This window comes from Aphelocoma coerulescens, chromosome 5, assembly GCF_041296385.1.
Source record: "Aphelocoma coerulescens isolate FSJ_1873_10779 chromosome 5, UR_Acoe_1.0, whole genome shotgun sequence".
Lineage (NCBI taxonomy): Eukaryota > Metazoa > Chordata > Aves > Passeriformes > Corvidae > Aphelocoma > Aphelocoma coerulescens.
In genome coordinates, this window is record NC_091019.1 from 48,678,388 (window position 1) to 48,687,213 (window position 8,826).

The 8,826-nt window shown below is 36.4% G+C and overlaps 1 long non-coding RNA gene across 2 annotated transcripts; it reads right to left on the reverse strand.

The window, feature by feature from the left end:
* Positions 1-1,779: 1,779 nt before the first annotated feature.
* On the reverse strand, positions 1,780-8,164 carry LOC138110844 (uncharacterized). 2 transcript variants are annotated; one of them, XR_011151105.1, is made up of 6 exons: positions 7,996-8,164; positions 7,437-7,549; positions 6,675-6,789; positions 4,773-4,895; positions 4,303-4,382; positions 1,780-3,324 (listed from the first exon to the last, which is right to left on the reverse strand). It is a non-coding gene; the product is annotated as an uncharacterized lncRNA (long non-coding RNA). The 2 variants fall into 2 exon arrangements; XR_011151106.1 differs by having other exon boundaries at positions 7,437-7,578.
* Positions 8,165-8,826: the final 662 nt, after the last annotated feature.

Consider the following 8,826-nt stretch of genomic DNA (forward strand, 5'->3'; position numbering starts at 1 on the left):
CATTTGTAGCTTAGTTTAATTGTTGAAAATCCCATGTGCTGTTCATAGTAATGATTAATAATGATTAATTTTTAAATGCTTTGAGTCTACAATAGCCAGAAGATTGCTTTGTGGTTTTTACCAATAAAAAGTCACAATAAATATTTAAATTATACTTTAAATCATCTATAAAATTACAAATTATCATTTTCCTGAAGTAGCAGTGAAAATGTTTGACCCAAGTAACGTAGCAGGTCAAATTAGAGATCCATAGTGGCTTTTCCCTTCACAGTTTTATGAAATTCAGATTAATCCTAACAAGTGTTATATAGGTCTTTGAGAAAAGAGTGAAGATATATGAACAAAATGGGATTACTGGTCAAGATAAATAGACATCTCTGCAAAAGTTGTTCACCTACCTACAAATACCAAGTTAATTGGATGTATAACTAGGATGTGTTAGATGGTATGAGACACAAAAAGAGTCCTAAATAATGGAAGTGTTAACTTGGTTACTCAAAGTTGAGGGAGTCATTGGTGAGAAGTCAACACTATCTGAAGGGATTTGAAGAAATTGTGGGAGTTCAATTAAGGTTTCTTTATCTATGCGTTAAGAAAAATAGGCTCTCTGAAGTTGCTGAGGTAAACCGCCCATGTATGTTTGTATACATGATTATGATTTTTTGAGAATATTGAAGGTGAAAGTCATAAAGGGTCTTGAGCTGAAAACCCTTAAAGTCAAAGGCTGTAGCTTTTGGTGTTTTTTTTAACGACCAGAGTATAATCAATGCCCTTTCTCTATACTACCTCTCAAAGTATCTTACTCAAAACAAGATTCAAAAGAAATTTTAAGTGACACTTGTCATTGATGACACCACTTACTATCCTAATGCATCAGAGTAAAGCAGCAGATGATGTGATGATAAGGCAATGAGTAGACTTTTTTTTTCCCCTAGGGCTTATTTGGATAAACTCTTAAATACAATAAATTGTATCAGCATTTCCTAATCCATTCCACAAATGAGTAGAGTAAGAACAGCACTGCTATCTCTTAAAAACTATTCCAAAAAAGGGAACCTGTATCCTGCAGTCTCCATGAGGGAGAAGCATGAAATCTGTTGGAATTTGTATTTTAAATTTGCAGTTTGAGAAGAATTCTTAGAAGCTTAATTGTAGAGAAACAACAAATCCTTCTGCTCCAAGCTCATCTCATTGTTTTAATGTTTATCCCAGAATCCCATAGTAGATTATTTAAGATAGTTCTGTTATCTTTCATATCACTCAAGTACTATTAAAATTATAAATCCTATGTGAAGTGTTAGGTAGCAAAATTTGTCATATGGGGCCTCCAAAATCTAACTGACAGAGAGATTAAATGGTCTCCATTGAGTCTGTTAGTCATGGAAAAGTTACTTTGGTGTTTGATTGTGTAAGAATCAAAGGATGTGGTGTTGTTCAGTTGCTTCTTTTGTTCTGTGTGTGTCTGATTGCTTGTGTAGTAGTTGTTTGCTCTTGATACAACAGTAATTACTCTGGACTGCTGCAAGGAAACAATAGGACATTTTCAGAGAAAGGACAGAATTAGGCAGATGTGTGTAACAAATTCCTCTGAGTGGGAATAACATCAATCAATGGGTATTGTTAGGTTTTCTTGGAGTATTAATATTTCCCACTGACCTTTATTAAAATCAATACTTTTCATGAGAGAAACTATTGCTGTTATTCAAAAGGTACAGGTTTTCTATAGGTAACATCATAAAGTTTATTATTAAAAAGAATGCATGTTATAATAAAAATTATTTATACTCAATAGACTATTTAGAACATAGAAGAGTGTAAAAATGTCAAGATGTTTGTCAAACATAAAAGGCAGCTTTTCTTCTGCTGAAATATGTAACTGTTATTGAAATAATTTTTTTCTTCTCTTGTATAAACATAATCAGTCTCAACTGAAATGACTTACAGCTCAATTATATTCTGCATGTAATCAGTTCCAAACTCTTTGTAGGTGCACAGAGATGTGGAAATCAGCAACAGATCACAAAAGAAAACAGAGAGTACCTTTATTTAAAAGGCACCTGAATAAAAGATGGGAATAATGCAATGTTGGGAATAATGGTGCCAGGCAGACAAGATCTAAATAGAAACTGAGGAGAGATGTCCATAAAACAAAAGTCTTCAAAGATGTCGATGAACCATCAAGTCCACAGGTGTCTCCATTTCTTTTATCTGAAACTAGTGCTTAGCAGCACTAGCAGAAAAAGTGGTAGACAAGAAAAATAGGGGGAAAAGATAAAAATATGGACATAAGAAATTTCCAGTGTTCTATCTTTGGGTCTGGAGTTTTCCTGTACTAGAAGAAAACCTTTCTTTAGTCTCTTTAAGGCACATTTTAAGATGGACTGTTTAATATCAAAATTGACTCTATCACTTTTGCCCATCATGAAAGTTTACGAAATGAAGACTTACTGAAAATTAAGAAGAAAGGGTTCACTTTTTCTGATATATCTGGCTGCTAAGCAGGTGCATTTAAGCCGTAAACTTTCATGTATTCAGTCAGAGAATAGATGGAAAGGGGGTCTCCTGTATCCAGTAAGAACTGTAGATATATCTAGCATGTCTAGGTGTCATAAGAATGGAAGGAGATGTACTAGGGAAAACAAGGCGATAAAACCTGTGAAGTAGCACATTACCCTGTTACTTCACAGTATAGAAGAGAATGGAGTGAAAAACACCATAATAATAAAACATAAAGGTAAGCAAACTTCCCCCAACCTCTGGGGAAGCTCTGAACTTGATATAAGTGTTTGGATCAATATCTGAGTCTGTGATGAAATGGGAAATACTAATGAACAGGTCTGATTAACAGGCTTATTTTCATCCCTACTGAAATACCAGCCTTAGTTTCTGCCTCGGAAGAGTATATTCTGGTCACTTACACAAATAGAACTGGAATAAAAAAAAGGTATTGAAATGGAAAGCAAAATAAAATGTGATTTAGATATAATTTTACAGAAGTGGAGCACATAAAAGCTCAATCAGCTACTGTTTTAGAAAATAGGATTGCTGAGCTTTCCCCACATAATAGGAACTCCCTGGATAATTCTCTGGTTTGAACAGTAATTGCAAACTGTGCAAGATGCATTCATAAGCAACACGATGTAATTGCCAGCATTAGTGACTACAGAGAATACATCTGTTTTGATCCAAATTTTAAAAATTTCATGATAAACAAAATTTCACCATAGTTGAGGCATTTTTAGATCAATATGGTCACGTGAGGGGCCTTCTTTGTTTATGAATCCTTTGATGCTTGACAGAGCTTTTCCCACCATGCTGACTGTCCTGCAGATAAGTACAGAATTTAATTAAATTGATTGAACTTTTTCCTGATTAATAGCTCTAAAAAGTTTATCATGGGACTTAATATGCACTTTTACTCCAGAATATTCACTGTCAAAATTTTTCTACTTCAATTATAAGATTGCTGAAACAAATGTCTGAATATTTGTTTTTACCGTAGCTGGATCTTCCTTGGAAAGAGGTTAGACCAGTCAATTAAAAGACAGATATTCTGCTACCATTTTCTACTGGGAAATTACATGCAATTTATCAGTGGTACTCTTTTTTTTTGCTTTTTAATCATGAAGCTGAACAGTGTAGGAGATCAGACATGAGACTTAGGTTGTGTCATATGTGTCAGTGTAGGTCTAGAACAGCTGTGAAATAGCTGCCCTGACAGGACAGAATTAATTAGGAGTATGAAATCAGATCCTCTTCAAGAAGTAATTAAGTCTTTCTGTTATTTACCTGCAGGTGAAATTAAAACTTTCTGTTCTATGTTCCATACTGTTGTGTGGTTTTTTGGTTCACATTTATTTTGCTGTTTTTCCTGGCCTATTTATTTTCTGTTCATATTTTTCATGTTTTAGAATCCCATTCTCATCAACATGACCTTTATGAATGTTTGAACTCTCGAATAAGCGTGTACCCTTTCTGGCAGATAAAGAAGGAACAAAAATGGAGCCTGTTATAAAGAACCATGGCTCTGATCTGGTCTTTAGAGATAGTGCACCAGTCTGGCGAGTGTAAAAGGATCCTGCAAAAGGTGTAGGGCCTTGCTACAGAGCTACTGCTCCCATATAGCAAATGCCAATCTTTTATTTGTCTCTGTACTCTGATTTCACAGAAGCCTCATGTGCCAAAGCAATTCAAAGAAACACTGGAATGAGTTGGAAATATTGTTAAAGGATGAGACAAGGATGTAAAATATCATGTGATAGGTCCATGAATTAATTGTTCTGATGTGAGGAAATATCTTACCCTATCATTATGTCCTTTGCTTCAGTTCTGAGAGTAGACTGTTTATTGAGAGATATCATCCTTATCAATTTTCAAACACACTACACAGAAAAGAAAGGAAATGTCATAGCTCTATGGACAGTACTGGTAAGAGAGGCTTACAAGTTAGAAATTAATATTATCAGAGGATGAGTTTTGACATCAGAGTCAAGTTTTCCCCATAAAATTCAATTACTTCCCTCTTAATATCCTGAGCTAAACAAAAAGGTCTGTATAATGCATGCACATTTAGGAATCTGCACGCCCTCTTCACTGTGCAGCACAAAGGCAAGGAAAGCAATGAGAAATCCACCCCCGTAGGGCAGAGCTGTCAGAGGAAGCGGCACAGAGCTGCACTCCACATCTTAACAAAGCACTCTGCAGGAACCTGCGGCTGGTGTACTGTGATTTCAAGACAATGTGCCAAGGCAGGGAGATGGAAAGGCACTCACCAGTTACACTGTGCACTCTGGGGATTCCTGAGAGCCCAGCACATACATACTGAAAAAGCTTTGGAGAATTAGCACTCGTTGAACTCTCACTCCATAGGGGAAAGTAACTCACAGGAAGGCATGCTGAATTATAAAGTGAAAGTACAAGACAACATAAGAATGGGTATAAAGCAAACAGGCTTTCATGATTCTTTAGCATGGAAAGTGATTATTCAATGTTCAGATCTGGGAACAGATCCTTTCCCTTCCCAGCAGTACACTGTTATGATGAGAGCTCCCTACCTTCCTCTACTGTATCATAGAAAGTAACACTGAAGGCAACACACCTCAGAGACATGAATGTTGGGTCCTTAATAGAGAGCAATTAAAATCCCTTCAGTGAAGAGGAAAAGTACTGAGGTTACCAGCATGTTGTAGCTACTGCTTTCAAGAATTAATAGAACAAAAATTTTCCTCTACAACCTCTGTGGTACTGTGGGTGCAGACTGGATCTGAGAGAAGATCCAGGAACTGATGTTTAACTTCTTGACACCAATTTCACATAGCTATGGAATTATGTATTTATAAACATTTTATATATTTTATGTATATGAATATATACAGACATACCTCCCTATATACTTATTTAATGCAGATATGCTGTTTATGTAAATCTATGAAGAAATAACATTTCAAATAATCGACCTATGTCTCTGGGAAGTAGGATGTTAATCATACAGTAAAGGTAGTGGCAAATGACGAGGTACAGTGACTTGAAATTTGTCCCAAATCTTAAGATCCAGCTTCCATTGACCTAGTAGCTTTAAACAAAAAATGTAAGAAATTGCATAAATTCCTCTTATATATGGAATTTATTGTGCAATTACTTAATTGTTTTAAAGTGATCTATGGCTGTACTAGTAGATTTAGTGCAACATTCCTTGCCTTTGAGACCAGCCAGGAGCAATGTTCCACACTTGTGCTATCAAACTTTGCTAGTCATCAATAAATTTTGCCTGAATGTGTTTTACCTACTGTCAATGCTCACTCCCTTGTAGTAAATCCTGGTTTGTACCTGGACATTGTTTGGGAGTGTTATATGCAAAATAGGCTTTCAGCTATTCTGCTAATACACAGTGATTGAGTATCTGGAGGCATTCTCTCCTGCTGATTAGTTTAACATCATAAATCTATGCTGACAATTTCGAGGGCTTTCCCACAATTTCCTTGTCTCTGACCTCTATACTGCACCCTCAGTGCTGGTACAGGAGCTCATGTACCTTCCTTTCTGGGCTACTTTACACCCTATGGTTATACTCTGAGAACCCTCAAATAAGTACAAATAGCTTCTTAGAGAAGCAATATAGCTGCAGCAGCAGTTCCCTAGTCTAGCTGGTCCTTTTTTGTAGGACTTGAACTAGTACCATAGTAGAGATATGCAACCTGACTCCAAGGTTGTTTGGGTAGCTTCTCAGGTAGGGCCTAGGCTCTCAGTTTGGACTGTGGCTTTCAGATTCCAACAGGAGTGGAACTAGAAGTGTTTAGAAAATGTAGCTGTTGTCTCGAGATGCTATATTGGATAATCTTTATAGAAGTGAAACCCAAGTCTTCACCCCAGATTTGTGATATTAAAGACTATATTGACTCATTTATCAAGCTTCATTTAAGCCCTAAATTCACCAGTGTCCTGTTTATTTTTTTGTTCAGTATTCCTTTATAAGTAGATGAGAATAATTACCTTTGTGATTTTACAGTATTTATACTCCATTTTGAGGGGCTCATTAAAAATAAACAGTACGGGGAAAGGCAATTATCATTACAAACATCAACAAACACACACAAACACACACACAATCAAAGCCAAAAGAAACAACAAAACAAAACAAATATAAGACTATCAAAACCTAAAAAAAAAAGAAATACCTTCATGTCTTTCTGCTTTTTCATCAAGTAAATGTGTTGATACTGCTGATTTGATTTTAGTTACCAATCTTTGTCAGAATCCCTTCTTCCATTAAGTGGTTATTTATCTGTAACACTGTAGAAAAATTGGAAGTTTCAAACATATTTTTATAAATTCTGCCAAAACCTCAAGACCTTCTCACTGAAATAGTGGTTTCATTTGTCTTTCTTTAAGGTATTTATGCTACCTAAATGTATCCACAGAGCTCCAAGAGAATATAAGTGGGTATTTCTGGGAGGAAAATGAATGTTAATCCCCATGTTGCCAACATGTTTTTCTTTATAAACAGCAATGCCATATTTCCCACTATTACCTCTTCCCTGTTCTAGAAAAAGTAAGAAGAAAGATTAGAAAAATTAACTCTTCTTTTCAATAAATATTTGGCAAGGACTTTTCAGACTGGCAACTAAATTGTGTTTGCTTTTATTTCTGTGTCAACTGCTTCTTTTAGATACATTAAGATAAATCTGGAGTAACAAAGGAACTTCATAGGAAATTAAGTGCAAAGAACATCAAAGTAAGTGAGAATAGAGTTTCCCCTAAAGCTGCAATTTATCTGTAGCTGAAAAAAATAAATCTCAGCTATGATCACTTGTACCAATCTAAATATTCATGTATGTGCTTAAGTCTAGACCCATTAACTTAAATAAAAACAAAATACACATTTTTTGGTAGGCTCTGCTGTTTAGGGGCAGACATTAGAAAAAGTTTAAAATTCAAACCTTATTTTAGAAGCATTAACATCTAGAAGTGATGAGGCAGTGCTTTCATTGATGATGTTGACCAGTAGGAGGAAGAAGAGAGTCTTGTTGTTTTCTCTCCAGGTTTAACAAGTCTATCTCAAAAATAATCGTGAGGACAAAGCTGAAATCAGAAAAGCTTCCTTTATTTTAGAGACTTACAGAAGTTTACTGATTTTGGTCCTTTCCTCTTGAATAAGCCCTTACAAGTTCTGGATGCTCCATTGAAATGGATGACTCAACCTATCACGTGAAATGACCTCTATTTACAACCTGAAGGCAGTACTAGGGCTGTTATCAGAAGCTCCAAAGAGTTTTTGTCTACATGCCATGTTTCTTACTTTTATAGCTAATGAATCAGGTGCTCATAGCATTTTCTTGTTGTACTGCCAGTGCCTACATAGGTTTCTACTGTACAAGGTGCAGAACACTAAGTTTACAATTAAAAAGTAACAGAAAAGAAGGGACATTAAGGAAGTCGCAGTTTGGAGTTGAACTCTTATTGTCTCATTAGTGACAGTAAAAATTGAGCCTTACCTACCTAAATAAATGGAATTACAACACTTAATGGGATGTGATGAAGATCTTCTTTGATGAAAACACATTTTGTTCCAAACCGTTAGCTGATGTTCTCCAGGATGCTTCCATATTTGTTTGATTTGCCAAGGCGTTAGAGCAGGGGGTCTGCAGGGGTAACCTCTGAGAGAAAGGCCAGGTTCGGCCTTTTGTCAGACACAGCCAGTCCCAGCTGGATCCAATGGACCTGCTGCAGGGCACAGCTGAGCCTGTCAGCTGATGTGGTGGTACCTTGGTGAAAAAGTTGTTAAAAAAGGGTAGAAAACAACGTGCAGCAGTATGAGAGATAGGAGTAACAAATGTGTGAGAGAAACAACCCTGCAGACACCCAGTCAGAGAACAAGGAAGATAAGGAGGTGCTCCCAGTGCTGGAGCAGAAATTCCCCTGCAGTCCATAAAGAAGACTGTAGTGATGCAGGTTGTTCCCTTATAGCCTGGACAGTTCACACAAGAGAAGGTTTCCTGGCTGGAACTGTAGCCCAGGGAGAGAAACCCATGCCGAAGAAGTCTGTTCTTAAAGGATTGTACATTGTGGAATGAACATGTGCTGAAGTAGGAAAAATGTCTGACAAGGGAGAATCAGACTAGACTGTGTTAGGAATTGACTACAAGCCACCATTCCCATCTTCCTAGGACATTTTTTGAGGAAAGAATGAAAAGTCAGGAATGAAAGACTGAAGGAGAGCCTGGGAAGAAAAGGGGATGGGAGACGAGATGTTTTTCATTTTTCTTTCTTACCATCCTACACCATTTAAATGACAATAAATTATTTTTCCCCAGGTTGAGTCTGCTCTGC